This window comes from Carassius gibelio, chromosome B23 (genome assembly GCF_023724105.1).
Source record: "Carassius gibelio isolate Cgi1373 ecotype wild population from Czech Republic chromosome B23, carGib1.2-hapl.c, whole genome shotgun sequence".
Taxonomy (NCBI): domain Eukaryota; kingdom Metazoa; phylum Chordata; class Actinopteri; order Cypriniformes; family Cyprinidae; genus Carassius; species Carassius gibelio.
In genome coordinates, this window is record NC_068418.1 from 556,779 (window position 1) to 575,388 (window position 18,610).

General features: G+C 49.6%; 1 long non-coding RNA gene, 11 other non-coding genes and 1 pseudogene across 12 annotated transcripts in view; 1 reads left to right on the forward strand and 12 right to left on the reverse strand.

Annotated features, from left to right (window-relative positions):
• The window catches only part of LOC128011370 (uncharacterized), a 214,116-nt gene that overhangs the window by 3,967 nt on the left and 191,539 nt on the right, over positions 1-18,610 (forward strand). The window lies entirely within an intron of this gene.
• LOC128012687 (U1 spliceosomal RNA) lies at positions 1,730-1,893 on the reverse strand. The gene has a single exon (XR_008183178.1). It is a non-coding gene; the product is annotated as a U1 spliceosomal RNA (small nuclear RNA).
• On the reverse strand, positions 2,268-2,458 carry LOC128012451 (U2 spliceosomal RNA). Its single transcript, XR_008182974.1, has one exon. It is a non-coding gene; the product is annotated as a U2 spliceosomal RNA (small nuclear RNA).
• LOC128012698 (U1 spliceosomal RNA) lies at positions 4,510-4,673 on the reverse strand. The gene has a single exon (XR_008183181.1). It is a non-coding gene; the product is annotated as a U1 spliceosomal RNA (small nuclear RNA).
• On the reverse strand, positions 5,048-5,238 carry LOC128012452 (U2 spliceosomal RNA). The gene has a single exon (XR_008182975.1). It is a non-coding gene; the product is annotated as a U2 spliceosomal RNA (small nuclear RNA).
• LOC128012211 (U1 spliceosomal RNA) lies at positions 6,698-6,861 on the reverse strand. Its single transcript, XR_008182724.1, has one exon. It is a non-coding gene; the product is annotated as a U1 spliceosomal RNA (small nuclear RNA).
• Positions 7,236-7,426, reverse strand: LOC128012453 (U2 spliceosomal RNA). The gene has a single exon (XR_008182976.1). It is a non-coding gene; the product is annotated as a U2 spliceosomal RNA (small nuclear RNA).
• LOC128012212 (U1 spliceosomal RNA) lies at positions 9,478-9,641 on the reverse strand. Its single transcript, XR_008182725.1, has one exon. It is a non-coding gene; the product is annotated as a U1 spliceosomal RNA (small nuclear RNA).
• LOC128012454 (U2 spliceosomal RNA) lies at positions 10,016-10,206 on the reverse strand. The gene has a single exon (XR_008182977.1). It is a non-coding gene; the product is annotated as a U2 spliceosomal RNA (small nuclear RNA).
• Positions 11,666-11,829, reverse strand: LOC128012213 (U1 spliceosomal RNA). Its single transcript, XR_008182727.1, has one exon. It is a non-coding gene; the product is annotated as a U1 spliceosomal RNA (small nuclear RNA).
• Positions 12,204-12,394, reverse strand: LOC128012456 (U2 spliceosomal RNA). The gene has a single exon (XR_008182979.1). It is a non-coding gene; the product is annotated as a U2 spliceosomal RNA (small nuclear RNA).
• LOC128012214 (U1 spliceosomal RNA) lies at positions 13,854-14,017 on the reverse strand. Its single transcript, XR_008182728.1, has one exon. It is a non-coding gene; the product is annotated as a U1 spliceosomal RNA (small nuclear RNA).
• Positions 14,392-14,568, reverse strand: LOC128012641 (uncharacterized; annotated as a pseudogene).

Consider the following 18,610-nt stretch of genomic DNA (forward strand, 5'->3'; position numbering starts at 1 on the left):
TCAGAGGCCACAGAGGGAACCTCTTGTGGCTCCTTTGGCGATGATGCTGTTAGCTTAATGTGCAAAAAGGAAACCTCATTTGGGGACTCTAGGGGCCACATGCGCTCCAGATCTACCGAATCGGAACTATCGAGCTTATATGCTGCCCTAGATTTTTTCTCCTCCGTTACAATCAGAGGAGACCCCGCAGGTCTTTTTTGCACCTGAGCATTAGGGAGTGAACACTCTGTCTCACTCCCGGTGGATTCTTCCACCCCATCCGAAACTGTTACCAGTGATTCTTCCTCACTTTCCTTTCCTTCCATTACCATTTCCTGTTCCGTTGCCTCCGCCCCTGTGGCCGCCCCACTTCCTCCTTCCTGCCCAATCCCTGAGGCCGGCTGGGAATTTGAAATTCCCGCCAAAACCTCAGGGACCGCCTCCTCTCTCCTTTGTTCCTTCGTTTGTTGCCCATGTGGGGCGGCCATTTTTAGCTTGTTGGCAAAACTTTTAGGGCAGTCTCTGTAGAGATGGTTTGTTTCTCCACAAAGATTGCACCGTCTGCCATTGGTACAGTCATCAAAACTGTGACCAATTTCTCTACACTTCCCACAGATTAACTCTTGGCATGCTTCAGATAGATGACCAAACCTTCCACACTTTCTGCAGAGTTTGGGCATTCCTTGATAATGTATGTAGCCTCTGTTCTCTCCGAGCACAATCATGGAAGGCAGATGCTTCAGGCCCTGGTAGCCCCCAGCGTCTTCCCATTGTTTAATGGGAATTCGCCAGGAGCATGTCCAAATGCCATCTTCATCTAACACTTTGACAGGCTGGCCTCGAACAGTGCAAAATCTACCCAACCAAACACAAATATCATCTCCAGTCACGGTTTCATTGAACATCCTGACAATCACAGTTTTAAGTGTGTTATCAGAAAGTTTCTCAACAGTGAACATGGAAAACTGGGCTTTAACGGATTCAAACCTTTGCCAAAAGTCACTAAGTAGGGAAGCGGTTTTAAAACTAACATCAAATCCTTTGTTCAAGGGCAGAGTCATCAAACAATTCAGGTCGTCACATTTAAAAGCTAAGGTCTTTTGGATCAGCTTCCTGGAAAAGTCCATACGGGACATTCCCAGGAGCTTCCCCTCAACCTGCCTAAATAAAAAACGCACGCTGTGGTGCCTCCGCACGCCGGCACGGGCAGCCGACATGATGGAGGCACCAACAGCCTAAAAACTTAAAACAACAATAAATACAACAATAAATAACAAAATAAATAATTAAAAGACCTCACCTTAAAACTTGTTGGAGCCCGAAGCAGCAGAGTTCAATATACCTCTCGAAGTTGTGTGACTCAAGATATGAAACGATCTCGAGTCAGGAAACCTCCAAGAGGCGATCGCAGTCTCAACCGTCCGACAAGATACTTGATCTTAGCCAAAAGGCCGAGAAGCGGGGTGGCGCTGTAAGCGACAACAAAATTAATACGAATCGAAAAAAAGGACAAACAAACAACATGGAGACAGATACAGCTAGGCTGCAGTCAGTCCAATCTACTTTCAAAGTAAGGTCTGCGCTATGTTCGAACTAAACTACCCACCAGGGTCTGATTTTTCAAGAGCGTAAGTGACTTTGTTTCACAGGCGCACAACACGTATCTCGCATGTGACAGAACTCCCCATTCTGAAATGGAAATAAATAAAAAACTGTAAAAACCTCTTCTGCTTTGTTTCACCAACAATTTCAGGGGAGAGCGCGAACGCAGTCCCCCACTACCATAAATTATGCAGTCGAGATTCCCGCATTTGGGGAATTCGCAGGGGTCAGCATGGCCGGAGTGCAATGGACAAGCCTCGCCCTGGGTGAACCGCCTTCTTGATCATGGTGTCTCCCCTGCCAGGTAAGTATGAAGGCCCAGGCGGTCAGCCAGAGGTCTGATTTGCATCTCTACCATCCTCACCAACGGTTAGCCCTCCGCCCCCGCTCCAGGAAAGGAAGGACGGGTGCCTTCCGTTACTGGCCTGGAAACTGCCAAGCTCATGGGCCGGTGCTTCCCAACGCCAGTTTTAGATGACTCTCTTTAAACAAACACACCTGATTCGATGCACCACCTCGTCTGTGAAAGACTTCAAGACCTCAGGTGGGTGCATCGTTAGTGGAAGAGTCCAAGACCCCAGGAGGACACATCAGGAAAAAAGTTTGCAATAAACCACAGCATCTGCAATGGCAGCTCTCATTCCTTGTTCTGCTATTCGACACAATAAATGGCAATCCCCAAAAAGGGAAAGCACACCGTTCCTGGAGACACTGCAATACCAGGCCGATGCATGGAGTGGATGGAGCAAGCCCCGGCTCCAGCTCCGTGATCTAAAAATCCATTTAATATGTAGTCCCCGGATGGGGGACGTATCAGATATTAAACTGATAAGAACAGATACTACACTTGATCTTAGCCAAAAGGCCGAGAAGCGATGCTGCTAAGACGCAGCAGGGAGGAAGCCGGACACGGCGATGCCCATCTCGGCTTTGGTAAGTTTTGGGAGACCTAAAAACGCTGGGGGATGGTGGTAGCCTCCCCTGTCTACAACGTCACCGGGCCTCGTCCCGATCGGCCTGACGGAAAGTACGGCATCGCTCGTAACTCCCAAACGGTTGGTCGCAGAGCCACGTGCCTTATGTCATCGGAATCCTTGGCTCGAGCCGAACGAGACGCAGGTCTCAGATTGGCTCGTCGCTCTGACGAAATTTTCGGGTATTTTGGATTTTGTCGAAAACCTTCTTTTGCAACCTAGCGCCAGGTATTTGGCCCAGTCCCACCCAAATCAGCACAGAAAGCTTCTCTGGAGTCTGACTGTCAATAATCATCCAAAAAAAGAGGAAATTTCCATTCACCTTGGCGAGGGGACCTCAAAACGTGCTAAGGTGGCGTGTCCGAGGTGGCTCGAATGGCTATAACTCCGGGAAGGAGTGAGATCCCTTCACCCAAATCGGCACACCTGTGCAGGGGCTCAGTCCGAGGCCAGGTGAAAAGGGGCGCGGCGACAGGCCAGTAGGTGGCGCCGTAAGCTGAAAAATAGGGAAAATGTAATGTAAAAAGACAATCAAACAAAGATGAAAACACCCGAAACACTGCGGGATCGTAGTACCCTCCCCTGTCTGCAACGTCACCGGGCCTTGTCCCGATCGGCCTGACGGTGGAACTGCAGCGACGGAAAGTACGGCATGGCTCGTAACTCCCAAACGGTTGGTCGCAGAGCCACGTGCCTTATGTCATCGGAATCCTTGGCTCGAGCCGAACGAGACGCAGGTCTCAGATTGGCTCGTCGCTCTGACGAAATTTTCGGGTATTTTGGATTTTGTCGAAAACCTTCTTTTGCAACCTAGCGCCAGGTATTTGGCCCAGTCCCACCCAAATCAGCACAGAAAGCTTCTCTGGAGTCTGACTGTCAATAATCATCCAAAAAAAGAGGAAATTTCCATTCACCTTGGCGAGGGGACCTCAAAACGTGCTAAGGTGGCGTGTCCGAGGTGGCTCGAATGGCTATAACTCCGGGAAGGAGTGAGATCCCTTCACCCAAATCGGCACACCTGTGCAGGGGCTCAGTCCGAGGCCAGGTGAAAAGGGGCGTGGCGACAGGCCAGTAGGTGGCGCCGTAAGCTGAAAAATAGGGAAAATGTAATGTAAAAAGACAATCAAACAAAGATGAAAACACCCGAAACACTGCGGGATCGTAGTACCCTCCCCTGTCTGCAACGTCACCGGGCCTTGTCCCGATCGGCCTGACGGTGGAACTGCAGCGACGGAAAGTACGGCATGGCTCGTAACTCCCAAACGGTTGGTCGCAGAGCCACGTGCCTTATGTCATCGGAATCCTTGGCTCGAGCCGAACGAGACGCAGGTCTCAGATTGGCTCGTCGCTCTGACGAAATTTTCGGGTATTTTGGATTTTGTCGAAAACCTTCTTTTGCAACCTAGCGCCAGGTATTTGGCCCAGTCCCACCCAAATTAGCACAGAAAGCTTCTCTGGAGTCTGACTGTCAATAATCATCCAAAAAAAGAGGAAATTTCCATTCACCTTGGCGAGGGGACCTCAAAACGTGCCAAGGTGGCGTGTCCGAGGTGGCTCGAATGGCTATAACTCCGGGAAGGAGTGAGATCCCTTCACCCAAATCGGCACACCTGTGCAGGGGCTCAGTCCGAGGCCAGGTGAAAAAGGGCGCGGCGACAGGCCACTAGGTGGCGCTGTAAGCGACAACAAAATTAATACGAATCGAAAAAAAGGACAAACAAACAACATGGAGACAGATACAGCTAGGCTGCAGTCAGTCCAATCTACTTTCAAAGTAAGGTCTGCGCTATGTTCGAACTAAACTACCCACCAGGGTCTGATTTTTCAAGAGCGTAAGTGACTTTGTTTCACAGGCGCACAACACGTATCTCGCATGTGACAGAACTCCCCATTCTGAAATGGAAATAAATAAAAAACTGTAAAAACCTCTTCTGCTTTGTTTCACCAACAATTTCAGGGGAGAGCGCGAACGCAGTCCCCCACTACCATAAATTATGCAGTCGAGATTCCCGCATTTGGGGAATTCGCAGGGGTCAGCATGGCCGGAGTGCAATGGACAAGCCTCGCCCTGGGTGAACCGCCTTCTTGATCATGGTGTCTCCCCTGCCAGGTAAGTATGAAGGCCCAGGCGGTCAGCCAGAGGTCTGATTTGCATCTCTACCATCCTCACCAACGGTTAGCCCTCCGCCCCCGCTCCAGGAAAGGAAGGACGGGTGCCTTCCGTTACTGGCCTGGAAACTGCCAAGCTCATGGGCCGGTGCTTCCCAACGCCAGTTTTAGATGACTCTCTTTAAACAAACACACCTGATTCGATGCACCACCTCGTCTGTGAAAGACTTCAAGACCTCAGGTGGGTGCATCGTTAGTGGAAGAGTCCAAGACCCCAGGAGGACACATCAGGAAAAAAGTTTGCAATAAACCACAGCATCTGCAATGGCAGCTCTCATTCCTTGTTCTGCTATTCGACACAATAAATGGCAATCCCCAAAAAGGGAAAGCACACCGTTCCTGGAGACACTGCAATACCAGGCCGATGCATGGAGTGGATGGAGCAAGCCCCGGCTCCAGCTCCGTGATCTAAAAATCCATTTAATATGTAGTCCCCGGATGGGGGACGTATCAGATATTAAACTGATAAGAACAGATACTACACTTGATCTTAGCCAAAAGGCCGAGAAGCGATGCTGCTAAGACGCAGCAGGGAGGAAGCCGGACACGGCGATGCCCATCTCGGCTTTGGTAAGTTTTGGGAGACCTAAAAACGCTGGGGGATGGTGGTAGCCTCCCCTGTCTACAACGTCACCGGGCCTCGTCCCGATCGGCCTGACGGAAAGTACGGCATCGCTCGTAACTCCCAAACGGTTGGTCGCAGAGCCACGTGCCTTATGTCATCGGAATCCTTGGCTCGAGCCGAACGAGACGCAGGTCTCAGATTGGCTCGTCGCTCTGACGAAATTTTCGGGTATTTTGGATTTTGTCGAAAACCTTCTTTTGCAACCTAGCGCCAGGTATTTGGCCCAGTCCCACCCAAATCAGCACAGAAAGCTTCTCTGGAGTCTGACTGTCAATAATCATCCAAAAAAAGAGGAAATTTCCATTCACCTTGGCGAGGGGACCTCAAAACGTGCTAAGGTGGCGTGTCCGAGGTGGCTCGAATGGCTATAACTCCGGGAAGGAGTGAGATCCCTTCACCCAAATCGGCACACCTGTGCAGGGGCTCAGTCCGAGGCCAGGTGAAAAGGGGCGTGGCGACAGGCCAGTAGGTGGCGCCGTAAGCTGAAAAATAGGGAAAATGTAATGTAAAAAGACAATCAAACAAAGATGAAAACACCCGAAACACTGCGGGATCGTAGTACCCTCCCCTGTCTGCAACGTCACCGGGCCTTGTCCCGATCGGCCTGACGGTGGAACTGCAGCGACGGAAAGTACGGCATGGCTCGTAACTCCCAAACGGTTGGTCGCAGAGCCACGTGCCTTATGTCATCGGAATCCTTGGCTCGAGCCGAACGAGACGCAGGTCTCAGATTGGCTCGTCGCTCTGACGAAATTTTCGGGTATTTTGGATTTTGTCGAAAACCTTCTTTTGCAACCTAGCGCCAGGTATTTGGCCCAGTCCCACCCAAATTAGCACAGAAAGCTTCTCTGGAGTCTGACTGTCAATAATCATCCAAAAAAAGAGGAAATTTCCATTCACCTTGGCGAGGGGACCTCAAAACGTGCCAAGGTGGCGTGTCCGAGGTGGCTCGAATGGCTATAACTCCGGGAAGGAGTGAGATCCCTTCACCCAAATCGGCACACCTGTGCAGGGGCTCAGTCCGAGGCCAGGTGAAAAAGGGCGCGGCGACAGGCCACTAGGTGGCGCTGTAAGCGACAACAAAATTAATACGAATCGAAAAAAAGGACAAACAAACAACATGGAGACAGATACAGCTAGGCTGCAGTCAGTCCAATCTACTTTCAAAGTAAGGTCTGCGCTATGTTCGAACTAAACTACCCACCAGGGTCTGATTTTTCAAGAGCGTAAGTGACTTTGTTTCACAGGCGCACAACACGTATCTCGCATGTGACAGAACTCCCCATTCTGAAATGGAAATAAATAAAAAACTGTAAAAACCTCTTCTGCTTTGTTTCACCAACAATTTCAGGGGAGAGCGCGAACGCAGTCCCCCACTACCATAAATTATGCAGTCGAGATTCCCGCATTTGGGGAATTCGCAGGGGTCAGCATGGCCGGAGTGCAATGGACAAGCCTCGCCCTGGGTGAACCGCCTTCTTGATCATGGTGTCTCCCCTGCCAGGTAAGTATGAAGGCCCAGGCGGTCAGCCAGAGGTCTGATTTGCATCTCTACCATCCTCACCAACGGTTAGCCCTCCGCCCCCGCTCCAGGAAAGGAAGGACGGGTGCCTTCCGTTACTGGCCTGGAAACTGCCAAGCTCATGGGCCGGTGCTTCCCAACGCCAGTTTTAGATGACTCTCTTTAAACAAACACACCTGATTCGATGCACCACCTCGTCTGTGAAAGACTTCAAGACCTCAGGTGGGTGCATCGTTAGTGGAAGAGTCCAAGACCCCAGGAGGACACATCAGGAAAAAAGTTTGCAATAAACCACAGCATCTGCAATGGCAGCTCTCATTCCTTGTTCTGCTATTCGACACAATAAATGGCAATCCCCAAAAAGGGAAAGCACACCGTTCCTGGAGACACTGCAATACCAGGCCGATGCATGGAGTGGATGGAGCAAGCCCCGGCTCCAGCTCCGTGATCTAAAAATCCATTTAATATGTAGTCCCCGGATGGGGGACGTATCAGATATTAAACTGATAAGAACAGATACTACACTTGATCTTAGCCAAAAGGCCGAGAAGCGATGCTGCTAAGACGCAGCAGGGAGGAAGCCGGACACGGCGATGCCCATCTCGGCTTTGGTAAGTTTTGGGAGACCTAAAAACGCTGGGGGATGGTGGTAGCCTCCCCTGTCTACAACGTCACCGGGCCTCGTCCCGATCGGCCTGACGGAAAGTACGGCATCGCTCGTAACTCCCAAACGGTTGGTCGCAGAGCCACGTGCCTTATGTCATCGGAATCCTTGGCTCGAGCCGAACGAGACGCAGGTCTCAGATTGGCTCGTCGCTCTGACGAAATTTTCGGGTATTTTGGATTTTGTCGAAAACCTTCTTTTGCAACCTAGCGCCAGGTATTTGGCCCAGTCCCACCCAAATCAGCACAGAAAGCTTCTCTGGAGTCTGACTGTCAATAATCATCCAAAAAAAGAGGAAATTTCCATTCACCTTGGCGAGGGGACCTCAAAACGTGCTAAGGTGGCGTGTCCGAGGTGGCTCGAATGGCTATAACTCCGGGAAGGAGTGAGATCCCTTCACCCAAATCGGCACACCTGTGCAGGGGCTCAGTCCGAGGCCAGGTGAAAAGGGGCGCGGCGACAGGCCAGTAGGTGGCGCCGTAAGCTGAAAAATAGGGAAAATGTAATGTAAAAAGACAATCAAACAAAGATGAAAACACCCGAAACACTGCGGGATCGTAGTACCCTCCCCTGTCTGCAACGTCACCGGGCCTTGTCCCGATCGGCCTGACGGTGGAACTGCAGCGACGGAAAGTACGGCATGGCTCGTAACTCCCAAACGGTTGGTCGCAGAGCCACGTGCCTTATGTCATCGGAATCCTTGGCTCGAGCCGAACGAGACGCAGGTCTCAGATTGGCTCGTCGCTCTGACGAAATTTTCGGGTATTTTGGATTTTGTCGAAAACCTTCTTTTGCAACCTAGCGCCAGGTATTTGGCCCAGTCCCACCCAAATCAGCACAGAAAGCTTCTCTGGAGTCTGACTGTCAATAATCATCCAAAAAAAGAGGAAATTTCCATTCACCTTGGCGAGGGGACCTCAAAACGTGCTAAGGTGGCGTGTCCGAGGTGGCTCGAATGGCTATAACTCCGGGAAGGAGTGAGATCCCTTCACCCAAATCGGCACACCTGTGCAGGGGCTCAGTCCGAGGCCAGGTGAAAAGGGGCGTGGCGACAGGCCAGTAGGTGGCGCCGTAAGCTGAAAAATAGGGAAAATGTAATGTAAAAAGACAATCAAACAAAGATGAAAACACCCGAAACACTGCGGGATCGTAGTACCCTCCCCTGTCTGCAACGTCACCGGGCCTTGTCCCGATCGGCCTGACGGTGGAACTGCAGCGACGGAAAGTACGGCATGGCTCGTAACTCCCAAACGGTTGGTCGCAGAGCCACGTGCCTTATGTCATCGGAATCCTTGGCTCGAGCCGAACGAGACGCAGGTCTCAGATTGGCTCGTCGCTCTGACGAAATTTTCGGGTATTTTGGATTTTGTCGAAAACCTTCTTTTGCAACCTAGCGCCAGGTATTTGGCCCAGTCCCACCCAAATTAGCACAGAAAGCTTCTCTGGAGTCTGACTGTCAATAATCATCCAAAAAAAGAGGAAATTTCCATTCACCTTGGCGAGGGGACCTCAAAACGTGCCAAGGTGGCGTGTCCGAGGTGGCTCGAATGGCTATAACTCCGGGAAGGAGTGAGATCCCTTCACCCAAATCGGCACACCTGTGCAGGGGCTCAGTCCGAGGCCAGGTGAAAAAGGGCGCGGCGACAGGCCACTAGGTGGCGCTGTAAGCGACAACAAAATTAATACGAATCGAAAAAAAGGACAAACAAACAACATGGAGACAGATACAGCTAGGCTGCAGTCAGTCCAATCTACTTTCAAAGTAAGGTCTGCGCTATGTTCGAACTAAACTACCCACCAGGGTCTGATTTTTCAAGAGCGTAAGTGACTTTGTTTCACAGGCGCACAACACGTATCTCGCATGTGACAGAACTCCCCATTCTGAAATGGAAATAAATAAAAAACTGTAAAAACCTCTTCTGCTTTGTTTCACCAACAATTTCAGGGGAGAGCGCGAACGCAGTCCCCCACTACCATAAATTATGCAGTCGAGATTCCCGCATTTGGGGAATTCGCAGGGGTCAGCATGGCCGGAGTGCAATGGACAAGCCTCGCCCTGGGTGAACCGCCTTCTTGATCATGGTGTCTCCCCTGCCAGGTAAGTATGAAGGCCCAGGCGGTCAGCCAGAGGTCTGATTTGCATCTCTACCATCCTCACCAACGGTTAGCCCTCCGCCCCCGCTCCAGGAAAGGAAGGACGGGTGCCTTCCGTTACTGGCCTGGAAACTGCCAAGCTCATGGGCCGGTGCTTCCCAACGCCAGTTTTAGATGACTCTCTTTAAACAAACACACCTGATTCGATGCACCACCTCGTCTGTGAAAGACTTCAAGACCTCAGGTGGGTGCATCGTTAGTGGAAGAGTCCAAGACCCCAGGAGGACACATCAGGAAAAAAGTTTGCAATAAACCACAGCATCTGCAATGGCAGCTCTCATTCCTTGTTCTGCTATTCGACACAATAAATGGCAATCCCCAAAAAGGGAAAGCACACCGTTCCTGGAGACACTGCAATACCAGGCCGATGCATGGAGTGGATGGAGCAAGCCCCGGCTCCAGCTCCGTGATCTAAAAATCCATTTAATATGTAGTCCCCGGATGGGGGACGTATCAGATATTAAACTGATAAGAACAGATACTACACTTGATCTTAGCCAAAAGGCCGAGAAGCGATGCTGCTAAGACGCAGCAGGGAGGAAGCCGGACACGGCGATGCCCATCTCGGCTTTGGTAAGTTTTGGGAGACCTAAAAACGCTGGGGGATGGTGGTAGCCTCCCCTGTCTACAACGTCACCGGGCCTCGTCCCGATCGGCCTGACGGAAAGTACGGCATCGCTCGTAACTCCCAAACGGTTGGTCGCAGAGCCACGTGCCTTATGTCATCGGAATCCTTGGCTCGAGCCGAACGAGACGCAGGTCTCAGATTGGCTCGTCGCTCTGACGAAATTTTCGGGTATTTTGGATTTTGTCGAAAACCTTCTTTTGCAACCTAGCGCCAGGTATTTGGCCCAGTCCCACCCAAATCAGCACAGAAAGCTTCTCTGGAGTCTGACTGTCAATAATCATCCAAAAAAAGAGGAAATTTCCATTCACCTTGGCGAGGGGACCTCAAAACGTGCTAAGGTGGCGTGTCCGAGGTGGCTCGAATGGCTATAACTCCGGGAAGGAGTGAGATCCCTTCACCCAAATCGGCACACCTGTGCAGGGGCTCAGTCCGAGGCCAGGTGAAAAGGGGCGTGGCGACAGGCCAGTAGGTGGCGCCGTAAGCTGAAAAATAGGGAAAATGTAATGTAAAAAGACAATCAAACAAAGATGAAAACACCCGAAACACTGCGGGATCGTAGTACCCTCCCCTGTCTGCAACGTCACCGGGCCTTGTCCCGATCGGCCTGACGGTGGAACTGCAGCGACGGAAAGTACGGCATGGCTCGTAACTCCCAAACGGTTGGTCGCAGAGCCACGTGCCTTATGTCATCGGAATCCTTGGCTCGAGCCGAACGAGACGCAGGTCTCAGATTGGCTCGTCGCTCTGACGAAATTTTCGGGTATTTTGGATTTTGTCGAAAACCTTCTTTTGCAACCTAGCGCCAGGTATTTGGCCCAGTCCCACCCAAATTAGCACAGAAAGCTTCTCTGGAGTCTGACTGTCAATAATCATCCAAAAAAAGAGGAAATTTCCATTCACCTTGGCGAGGGGACCTCAAAACGTGCCAAGGTGGCGTGTCCGAGGTGGCTCGAATGGCTATAACTCCGGGAAGGAGTGAGATCCCTTCACCCAAATCGGCACACCTGTGCAGGGGCTCAGTCCGAGGCCAGGTGAAAAAGGGCGCGGCGACAGGCCACTAGGTGGCGCTGTAAGCGACAACAAAATTAATACGAATCGAAAAAAAGGACAAACAAACAACATGGAGACAGATACAGCTAGGCTGCAGTCAGTCCAATCTACTTTCAAAGTAAGGTCTGCGCTATGTTCGAACTAAACTACCCACCAGGGTCTGATTTTTCAAGAGCGTAAGTGACTTTGTTTCACAGGCGCACAACACGTATCTCGCATGTGACAGAACTCCCCATTCTGAAATGGAAATAAATAAAAAACTGTAAAAACCTCTTCTGCTTTGTTTCACCAACAATTTCAGGGGAGAGCGCGAACGCAGTCCCCCACTACCATAAATTATGCAGTCGAGATTCCCGCATTTGGGGAATTCGCAGGGGTCAGCATGGCCGGAGTGCAATGGACAAGCCTCGCCCTGGGTGAACCGCCTTCTTGATCATGGTGTCTCCCCTGCCAGGTAAGTATGAAGGCCCAGGCGGTCAGCCAGAGGTCTGATTTGCATCTCTACCATCCTCACCAACGGTTAGCCCTCCGCCCCCGCTCCAGGAAAGGAAGGACGGGTGCCTTCCGTTACTGGCCTGGAAACTGCCAAGCTCATGGGCCGGTGCTTCCCAACGCCAGTTTTAGATGACTCTCTTTAAACAAACACACCTGATTCGATGCACCACCTCGTCTGTGAAAGACTTCAAGACCTCAGGTGGGTGCATCGTTAGTGGAAGAGTCCAAGACCCCAGGAGGACACATCAGGAAAAAAGTTTGCAATAAACCACAGCATCTGCAATGGCAGCTCTCATTCCTTGTTCTGCTATTCGACACAATAAATGGCAATCCCCAAAAAGGGAAAGCACACCGTTCCTGGAGACACTGCAATACCAGGCCGATGCATGGAGTGGATGGAGCAAGCCCCGGCTCCAGCTCCGTGATCTAAAAATCCATTTAATATGTAGTCCCCGGATGGGGGACGTATCAGATATTAAACTGATAAGAACAGATACTACACTTGATCTTAGCCAAAAGGCCGAGAAGCGATGCTGCTAAGACGCAGCAGGGAGGAAGCCGGACACGGCGATGCCCATCTCGGCTTTGGTAAGTTTTGGGAGACCTAAAAACGCTGGGGGATGGTGGTAGCCTCCCCTGTCTACAACGTCACCGGGCCTCGTCCCGATCGGCCTGACGGAAAGTACGGCATCGCTCGTAACTCCCAAACGGTTGGTCGCAGAGCCACGTGCCTTATGTCATCGGAATCCTTGGCTCGAGCCGAACGAGACGCAGGTCTCAGATTGGCTCGTCGCTCTGACGAAATTTTCGGGTATTTTGGATTTTGTCGAAAACCTTCTTTTGCAACCTAGCGCCAGGTATTTGGCCCAGTCCCACCCAAATCAGCACAGAAAGCTTCTCTGGAGTCTGACTGTCAATAATCATCCAAAAAAAGAGGAAATTTCCATTCACCTTGGCGAGGGGACCTCAAAACGTGCTAAGGTGGCGTGTCCGAGGTGGCTCGAATGGCTATAACTCCGGGAAGGAGTGAGATCCCTTCACCCAAATCGGCACACCTGTGCAGGGGCTCAGTCCGAGGCCAGGTGAAAAGGGGCGCGGCGACAGGCCAGTAGGTGGCGCCGTAAGCTGAAAAATAGGGAAAATGTAATGTAAAAAGACAATCAAACAAAGATGAAAACACCCGAAACACTGCGGGATCGTAGTACCCTCCCCTGTCTGCAACGTCACCGGGCCTTGTCCCGATCGGCCTGACGGTGGAACTGCAGCGACGGAAAGTACGGCATGGCTCGTAACTCCCAAACGGTTGGTCGCAGAGCCACGTGCCTTATGTCATCGGAATCCTTGGCTCGAGCCGAACGAGACGCAGGTCTCAGATTGGCTCGTCGCTCTGACGAAATTTTCGGGTATTTTGGATTTTGTCGAAAACCTTCTTTTGCAACCTAGCGCCAGGTATTTGGCCCAGTCCCACCCAAATCAGCACAGAAAGCTTCTCTGGAGTCTGACTGTCAATAATCATCCAAAAAAAGAGGAAATTTCCATTCACCTTGGCGAGGGGACCTCAAAACGTGCTAAGGTGGCGTGTCCGAGGTGGCTCGAATGGCTATAACTCCGGGAAGGAGTGAGATCCCTTCACCCAAATCGGCACACCTGTGCAGGGGCTCAGTCCGAGGCCAGGTGAAAAAGGGCGCGGCGACAGGCCACTAGGTGGCGCTGTAAGCGACAACAAAATTAATACGAATCGAAAAAAAGGACAAACAAACAACATGGAGACAGATACAGCTAGGCTGCAGTCAGTCCAATCTACTTTCAAAGTAAGGTCTGCGCTATGTTCGAACTAAACTACCCACCAGGGTCTGATTTTTCAAGAGCGTAAGTGACTTTGTTTCACAGGCGCACAACACGTATCTCGCATGTGACAGAACTCCCCATTCTGAAATGGAAATAAATAAAAAACTGTAAAAACCTCTTCTGCTTTGTTTCACCAACAATTTCAGGGGAGAGCGCGAACGCAGTCCCCCACTACCATAAATTATGCAGTCGAGATTCCCGCATTTGGGGAATTCGCAGGGGTCAGCATGGCCGGAGTGCAATGGACAAGCCTCGCCCTGGGTGAACCGCCTTCTTGATCATGGTGTCTCCCCTGCCAGGTAAGTATGAAGGCCCAGGCGGTCAGCCAGAGGTCTGATTTGCATCTCTACCATCCTCACCAACGGTTAGCCCTCCGCCCCCGCTCCAGGAAAGGAAGGACGGGTGCCTTCCGTTACTGGCCTGGAAACTGCCAAGCTCATGGGCCGGTGCTTCCCAACGCCAGTTTTAGATGACTCTCTTTAAACAAACACACCTGATTCGATGCACCACCTCGTCTGTGAAAGACTTCAAGACCTCAGGTGGGTGCATCGTTAGTGGAAGAGTCCAAGACCCCAGGAGGACACATCAGGAAAAAAGTTTGCAATAAACCACAGCATCTGCAATGGCAGCTCTCATTCCTTGTTCTGCTATTCGACACAATAAATGGCAATCCCCAAAAAGGGAAAGCACACCGTTCCTGGAGACACTGCAATACCAGGCCGATGCATGGAGTGGACGGAGCAAGCCCCGGCTCCAGCTCCGTGATCTAAAAATCCATTTAATATGTAGTCCCCGGATGGGGGACGTATCAGATATTAAACTGATAAGAACAGATTTTTTTTTTTTCGAAAAAGTTTTATTGTCACCTTTTACATTTTTTTCATTTGCATTTTTTTCGTTTTCACACACCATTTTCTTTTTAATCACACATTAAAACAAGCAATATAATATATAATAAATACACATGGTAAAATGAAAGAAACAATCATTATTAAAAAGCATTGATTAAAACCACAGTGTTTTGCTTGTTTTTAAAAGTCCATTATTGAGGTGTGTTTAAAAGGTACGGTCAGTTCCAAAAGTAAAATACAAATTTTAAAAAAAGCAAACAAGCCTCGTATATATACATATATATATATATATATATATATATATATATATGTTAATAAAACCTATTTCATGATAAAACAATAAAAAACACCAATTAAAAATCATCTGTTGTGCAAGACCGGGGGTGAGTCCTTATCAAGTGGGTCATCACCCCACTCTCCAGAACAGGGACATGAGATGCTACTTTATGGACTCAGCGGAGATCCCCTCTCCTCCGGCCCGCTGGCCCGCTGTTCCCGTAGCCAGAGTGGTGAGGGTGCATCTACGGGCGGCCAGGGTCGGTGCCTGCCGGGACCCTCTCCGTGCGACCCCGGCCCCCCCGTCCGAATATCGTCGTCCGGTACCCCTGCAGCATTGATGTTACCTTTAGCTCGCATGCATGGAGGGTTACCGTAACGCGCTTCCCCACCAGCAGGTTTCTGGTGGCCCAGATGGCATCCTTGATGACGTTGAGGGTGAGCCAGAGCGAGGTAAATTTCTGTGCCGTCAAGTCCTTCAAGCCCCGGCCCACCCCAAGGATGGCGAGCTGGTACCCGAACTGGGCCCCACCCGCTGGTAGGCACGGGAAATACAGGGGGCCGGTCTTGGCCCACAGGTCCCGCGCAGTGCTGCACTCCCAGAGCAGGTGGTGGACGGTCTCCGGGGAATTGCAGCCGGACCGCGGGCAGATGGGGTTTTTGGCCATGCCTCTGGAGTGCATAACCGCCCTGACCGGGAGGATCTCATGAGCCACCATCCACGATAAGTCCTTGTGCCTGTTCTGGAGAGCGGGGTGAGCCGCGTTCCGCCAAACCTGTTTGGCCTCACTTGGTGTGAGGCCCGGAACTGGACTCACCGGTTCCCGGTCCTGCACAACAGAGATGAGAGACTTGTGTTGAGTTAAAATGGTGACATCTTCACTCTCTAAAAGGTATTTCTTTAAAAACTTTTTAATAAAACTGTACTCTTTGGGCAAGTTAAAAGACACTGGGGTTTTCAAGTCCACTGGTAAAATTTTCAGTGTTCGTAGGTAAGACCCCATCCAAAATCGCGCCATTGCAGCCGTCTTGTTTTCTTTGGATGGGGTCGTGGCATAACTAATGTGCAGGGCGGTGAAGCGGCTGCCTAAAAACAGGTGGGGGTCTGGGAGGCCTTTTCCACCGTTCTCCGGCCTTTTCTTGATGGTCTCCCTCTTCAGGCGCTCCCACTTGGACCCCCACAGGAAGTAAAACACCGCCCTCTCCAGTTTCCCCAGGAACCACCGAGGGGGGCTAAAAACAGAACAGACAAGTAAAATCAGAGGTAAAATCACAGATTTAAAAATTAAAACCTTGCCTTCCATCGTCATCTGTCTTAGTCCCCAAAACCCCAGTCTTTTCCTAACTTTCCCTAACAAGTCAGTCCAGTTTTCCCGTCCACCCCCGTCTTTATCAAATTTAACGCCTAAAATCTTAAAATCGTTGTCTTTAAAAACCAAATCAAGTCCTCCTGTGTCCACGTCTCCCCACGGCCCGAAGAGCTGGGCCTCGGACTTGTTTCTATTGAGTTTGGCGCCCGAGGCCCGACCGTACCAGTCAGTCAAGTCCAGTGCTCTTCGTATTGATAAAACGTCTGTGGCTAAAAGAGTTACGTCGTCCATATATAAAACACAGGTTGCCGTCAGTCCCCCCGTCCCAGGAACGTCCAGTCCTTTGATCCATTTGTCCCTTCTCAAGATCTGTGCCAGTGGCTCGATGCAAGCCACATACAGAAGAGGAGATAAAGGACATCCCTGACGGACACCACTGTGTATGTTCACAGCTTTGGAAAGATGCCCATTTATTAGAATTTTGCTGACTATTCCCTTGTACAGCAGTCCCACCCAGGCTATAAACCTCTTTGGAAACCCCATTTTCTCCAGAACCTGGAAGAGGTACTGGTGCGAGACTCGATCAAATGCTTTTTCAAAATCTAAATTTAGGACTACTAGCCGAATATTTCTGTCTCTCGCGTAACAGATGGCGTCTCTAATCAGCACTAGGTTGTCTGTTATCTTTCTTCCGGGCACAGAACAAGCTTGATCTGGGTGAATCACGTCCTCTAAAACAGTTGACATGCGTGTTGCTAAAACTTTGCTAAAAAGTTTATAATCGAAATTTAAAAGTGTTATGGGTCTCCAGTTTTTTAAGTCAGTCCGGTCACCTTTTTTGTGAAGTAAAGAAACTATCCCTATTCTAAAACTGTCTGGAAGTCTGTCGAGGGTCTCAAACTCTTTAAAAACTGTCAAAAGCTCTTGTCCTAAAATGTCCCAAAATGTTAGATAAAACTCCAGGGGAAGTCCATCCACTCCTGGGGACTTCCCCCTTTTAAAACCTCCAAGAGCTTTTTGGGTTTCTAAAATGTTCAAATCTTGGGCTAAAATCTCATTTTGACAGTCGACCCTTTTCTCAACAAAATTTAAAACTTCTTTTACCGTGTCTGAGTGTACCTTTTTAAAACTATATAAAGCCCCATAAAATTTTTCCACATCCTCTAAAATCTCTTTTGTTGTGTTAACCTCCCTATCCCCTGTTTTAACCCTGGTTAACCCCCCACCCCTTGTTATTATTTTCTTAAAAAAATATCTGGTACACTTTTCCCCTTCTTCAATTTCTCTCTCTTTGCTTCTTAAAAGGACCCCTTTACTTTCTATATTGGCTAAAACTGACATTTCCTTTTTTACATCCTGGATTTCATTGTTAAAATCAAAACCATTATTTAAAAGATTAAAATACCTTTGTAGTCTTTTTTGCAACCCCAACATGCATTTCTTTTCCCTACTCTTCTTTTCTTTCCCTATCTTTCTAAAAAACTGTCTCGTCCGGTCCTTTACCATCTCCCACCACTGTGCACGTGTATCATAAAAGTCTTGGAGGGTCTGCCATTGGCTGAACTGTTCCCTATATTCTAAAATTACATTCTTGTCTTCCAACAGGGAACAGTTCAGCTTCCACAGCCCTCCCCCTACCGTCACACCCATGGGCAGTGAAAGGGTGCAAGACAGCATCAGGTGATCAGAGAAAAAAAGGGGGGTTAATGTAGCATCGGTTGGCGGGCAGTCCCTTGTAAACACGTAGTCGATTCGAGAGGCTTTGGTACCATCACCACTGAACCAGGTGAAGCCCTCCTCTCTTTGATGCAAAATTTTAAAACAGTCGACTAAATTAAAATCTCTGACTAAACCCTGCAATAAAACCGACGTTTTGTCCACTCTGAAATCCTCCCCTACCCGTTTCCTGTCTGTTTTAGATAAAACACAATTAAAATCCCCTGCTACCATTAGGGGAGCCCTACCTAGCATGTGGGGTTGCAAGTCTTCTAAAAGCTCATATCTTTCGTTCTTTTCCGTAAAACCATATACATTAAGAACATTAAAATCCCTGTCTAAAAAGGTCAGATTTACTAAAAGTGCCCGGCCTTGCCTCACCACAGTGCTGCCCTTCACCAGGATGTTAGGATTATTAATTAAAACCGCAACTCCGTCGTTTTTGTTAAAATTTGATCCGCTCCATATGGAGGCTCCTGCGGACCATAGCTCTTCCATTTTTGTGTACCTAGTTAAAAAGGGCAGAGAACACTCTTGTAATAAAAACAAATCTGACTTAAAAGATTTTAAAAGGGACAAAATACTCTGTGCTCTAATGGTGGACCTCACACTTCTGACATTGATAGTAGAGATGGTGAGGGCCATGAGCAGTAGGGTTAAAAAGGTATGAGGCATTTAAAACAGAAGACAACAAAAAGACTACAAAAATATGATTAAAATCATGTTACATCTTGTAGCATTTGTCTT